This window comes from Chenopodium album, chromosome 22 (assembly GCF_948465745.1).
Source record: "Chenopodium album chromosome 22, dcCheAlbu1.1, whole genome shotgun sequence".
In the NCBI taxonomy this organism is placed as follows: Eukaryota; Viridiplantae; Streptophyta; class Magnoliopsida; order Caryophyllales; family Amaranthaceae; genus Chenopodium; species Chenopodium album.
The window spans coordinates 34,231,512-34,236,625 of record NC_137855.1 but is presented as its reverse complement, the minus strand read 5'-3'; positions in this window follow the sequence as shown (position 1 = coordinate 34,236,625).

Below are 5,114 nucleotides of genomic sequence, written 5' to 3'. Positions count from 1 at the left end.
GTTTGAATCTTGTGATAGAAATTTCATTTATCTTCATATTGGAAGATATAATTTTTCAAGGATTCACAAGTTATAGTTGGAATCTTTATTTGAATTTTATGTTCAAAATTCCAACTCCCCTTTATTTTGTCAAAATCTCATGATTATTTTAAATTAATTAAATTAATAGTTCCTTTTGATTTCAAAAACAAAGTCTTATCAACTTTTCCTCGTTTAAAATCATTTTGCAAAAGGAACTTGGAGAGCCTTTCATACCAGGCTCTTGGGGCTTGCTTAAGACCATAAAGGGCTTGCAATGGGCGTTGGGGTTCCATTTGGCGCTCCTTTCTTCAGGTTTGGGCTCTGGAAATGGCCCAATAGGTGTGATCAAGCCTTGTCCATAAAGGCGATCAAAGGCACCCCTTGTAGCCACATCATATCACCTTTCACCCTTCAAATATGCAATCCTTTTTTGATAAACCACTTTGAGCCTCGTCTAACGATAGACCTTTCATTTTTCAACCCATATCTACCTTACCTTGGGATCTTCGAATGTTTCAAGTTATGATGCAATGTTATCAATTTTTGACAAGACAAGTAATTCATAATTTTTCAATATATTTGAACACTTTTTCATTGGTTTTCAATATGTATTAAAAAATTTACCTTTATTTTATTCAACTGTCTTAGTTATTGGCAGGGTTAACCTTACCTCCACCTAATTAGAAGGGTCAGAGTACCAATCTCTTTGTTTCTCGCGATGGTGTCTTTTTGGAGAAGGAGCACCTTTCCAAAATGACAAGTGGGAGGAAAATCGAACTCGACGAAGTTCGTGAGGATGAGCAACAAAATCAGAATGACAATCAAAGTGCTCAAACAGCATATCTTAACGCAGGTCAAAATGATCAAAATGTGCAAAGTCAAACCGACAATGCAAATGCTTAGTCTATTACCCTACATAGGTCTCAGAGACCGAGATCTCAACCTGATAGATATCTTGGTTTAGTATTAACTGAGAATCAGGACATCCGACTTTTTTCGTTCCTCCTCCAGTTTCTGTCGTTCTTCCTCCAAGGCCACCTTCACAGCCGCTGCGACTGCCCGGGAGGTGTTGTCGTCGGGGGTGGCAAAATCTAACCCGACCCCATAACCCGATACGAACCCGATATGAAATTAGCGGGTAAAGGGTTGAGATTTTCGACCCGAAATTTTAGGTGGGTCAACATAAACCCGACCTGAAATTAAACGGATAGGTTAAGGTTGAAAATTCCAACCCGAAAGTGACTCATGTAACCCGAAAATATTATCTCGTTAAAAGATATATGGTATAATATTTATAATAGGAAGATAAAGTATTGTGTAGAACGGACTCACGTGACTCCGGTCATACAAACAGAAAAAAAAATTGTCAGAAATAAGATAATAATAGTCCGATATTAGATCATAAATATCAACCACACACTCCATAGCCGCACCTCCCTCTCCTCTACTTCACAAGATTTCATCAATTTTCCTTCAAATTTTCACTCCAAATTCATCAAAATCATCTACTTTTTCATTTTAATCATCAAAACCATACTCATTCACCAAATTAAACTCCTAATCTCTCTCCTCCATGATTATTCAACTCATATTTGTGCTGTTAGTGTTGAAATTATAATATAGAGAGTACTATATGGACCAAAATTTATGGAGTAAGTTGTACGTAATTAAATGTTATTGGTATATGCTTGTAGCATAGACATCACTACAAGAAAAACCATTTATTCCTTAAAAAAAAAAAAGAAAAGAAAAACCAGATCCTGGCAGGTTCTGGGAGTAACAATATTCCTAGAAATCCATTACCTACTTCTAGTGATTCGGAGGACTCTTCTGATTCAGAACTAGAGATGGGTACACCACCCATTGAGCATTTCGACCGATTCAATTTTTTCACTTTATTGCAATGTCCTCGCCTCTTTTAAATATGGACGGCTTTTTCAACTTGGCATTTTCCTTTTTATTCACAAGATATACACAAAACCAACCCGCAATTTCTATCTTACTCTTGGAGTACCATGCACAAGGTACTCCAGGTTTATAAAGTTCATGTTATTTTGATATTAACTTCTTATTATTTCAATTTGTATATGTATAAATAAGTAAATGTTATTTCGTCTTTTTTCTCCATAGATAATCTGAGTTGACAAGATGCAACTATATAAGATTGCATAATAGAAAGAGAAAGAAGTCAAATGAACAATTACAAGCTCAAAAAAAATTGTTCATCACGAGAAAAAACATTTTATTGAACACATAACCCGAAATTTCAACAAAAAAAATGTACCATAATCTGTGATATTCAGAAAATAATTAATTCCCTTACTTCGAGATATAGGGTGTTTCAAGTAGATAAACAAACTATAGTTCTAATTCAATGGATTAAAGACACTAAGGAATGGGATCCACTCAACCAAGGTAATTAGGCAAATAGGGAGTAAAATAGACATTGAAAAGTTCAATTAGAATTGCAAACGTGATTATATATATCATCTATTTGACCTAGAAATAATGTTATGAGAACCGACACGAAAAATTAATTCAAAAGGAATTAATGAGTCGCACGAGTAATTAATATTTAGACGTCGGAAATCGAGCTTGGATCGTCGAAACCGAGCATTTTCTTTTACCTCTCTTCCACGTCATTATTTGTGGTCATGTTTTATCATTTGCCAACGTCAAAACATTTTAGGCTTAGTCCGTACACATTCATTTTTTCAATCAAACGTATTGTTTCCGTATATATCATCTATTTGACTTTAAGAACTCGAACTATAGAGTTATATATTCACTAGAAAACATCTTAAGGCAAAAGTCAGGTATTTTTATTTCATCATATTGACAGTGATTTGTGCTCTGCCTTTCTACTGATCCAGACAGATTAAGCTATTAAGGTCTGTTAATTCATCTTCTGTTGAGACTTAAGAGAGAGAGAGAGAGAGAGAGATTTTGGTTTTTTGGCGATTTTAGGATATTCGTAACGGGCGGATTTTTTGCCCGTTACGAATAACCCGTTATTCGTAACGGGCATTTGTTTTGCCCGTTACGAATAGTGTTTGATGCAATTAAAAAAAAAATCCAGCACGTGCTAGCACATGCTGGATCATTTTATCAAATAATGAGATCATTTTTTTTACAAAGGGTTCGGAGCTATTGGAAATCTATTTATTCAGTCAGTTCAAGTGATCAGAATGCCTAGGTGGAGGCCGCTTTCGATCAGTCTTATTAATGTATAATTAATATTACAGCTTAATCTTGATTGAACCATTCGGGTCACACCCTCGCAGCGGCCTGCGCTCCCTCGCCTGCGTGCCCGCGCAAAGTAGCTGCGCGCCCGCGCATTTGTTGGTTGCGCGGCTTGTGCTTTGGTGTGTGCGCCCGTGCTGCTGGCTGCGCGCCCGCGCACCGTAGCTGTGCGCCCTCTCTTGCAGGATTAAAGGGAATTTGTACTTGTAATCACGCTTAATAAGATAATTAATAATCTTGTTTAGGCTAATATGATTATAATTCAAGTCATCGCCAATAATAGTTTTATTTGTGCATTAATATTCATTTGGATTTGATTCAAATTCTAGTCTTTCAATATTAAGGTTCAGTTTACAGGATTTGAAATCCAGTATCAATTGATGGCATTTCAAATCCTTCAAATCATTTCTTCTCTTTCCTTTTTGATTTTCCCCAATTGCAAATCATTTACCAATTACTTGATCGAATTACAATTCGTGTTTGTGTGTAAGGAATTCACATAAGTACAAATTAGAAATTACCTATTATGTACATCTTAAATATTAAATGGTTATGCCTCTACGTTATGTTCAAAATGGGGATACAATTATTGTCGATGTCATTAACAATGACAACTATAATGTCATACTCCATTGGTATCAACTATCGTTTTTCTACTCTACCACATTTATTATTTCATAACAAGAGGAGTGCGTGATTTGCTGTGTTATCCACTAGAATGTCGATGTGCGGTAAAGGAAAGTTGTCCTTTGGAATTGCCTTATTTAAATCTCTGTAGTCGACACACATTCTTACCCTTCCATCCTTTTTAGGAACTGGTACCGCATTTGCGACCCATTCGGGGTATTGGACTCTATTACATGTGTTCCTTTTTTATTATTCTTCCATTATGAGGAAGTTGCACAACTTTATTACGTAGTATATTGCAAGATATATATATATATATTCGATCACTTGTTTATCGAATGGGATATATGTGTTTAACTTGCTTTCTAGTCCTATTATTTATTATTATTATTATTAAATATTAATTATTATTATTATAATAATTCAATATTAATTATTATTATTATAAAATATTAATTATTTATTATTATTATTATTAAATATTAATTATCATTGGAGACGGTCTCTTCCCCGTCTCCATCATTAGAATCACCTAAGATCCCACTACTCGGAGTCTTGGGGATCCCAGAAAGGGAGTAATCTCCCGAATTAACTGGCATATCCTCCCACTCAGCCGGCGTTACTTCATCAGACGATACCTTCAATGTACCGTCTCTTCTTCGCCGTCTGGTGGCTGTTTGTTTGGTCTGAGCCATTGTGTCCTGCACAAACACAATGAACCAGGGGTTACCCTCTCTCAGAGTATGAGAACGTCCAGTACAAAATATGGACGTCCAAATGAGCAAGAAGACAAGCTCACTCCAGACTACGAGGACGTCCAGAATAGAATATGTGGACGTCCAGGTAGCAAAAAGATTTTGAGTCCAAAGTATATGGACGTCCAGGGCCGATGGGAGGTAAACCCAACCCAGAGTACATGGACGTCCAGATGGAAGATCTGAGGAGGCGGCCAGTAAGTGTACGAGCCACCCCCTCTAAGGGGCAAATGTTTAGGGTAAAAATACCCCAAGTACGTGGCCCAATCTCGTACTGACGCGTGGCCCAATAGGAAGGTCGGTTTTGTAAGACCGATTCGTTGTTCAAGTTACTCAGGTCAAGCGGCTATGAGTCAGCCAATCAAGCCGTTCGATCTTTGCCGTTTGTATGTGTTGGTAGAGCAAAAAAAAGAATGCTCTATGCGTCTGTGCCTTGACTTGATCATTTGATTGACAACTTTTACACCT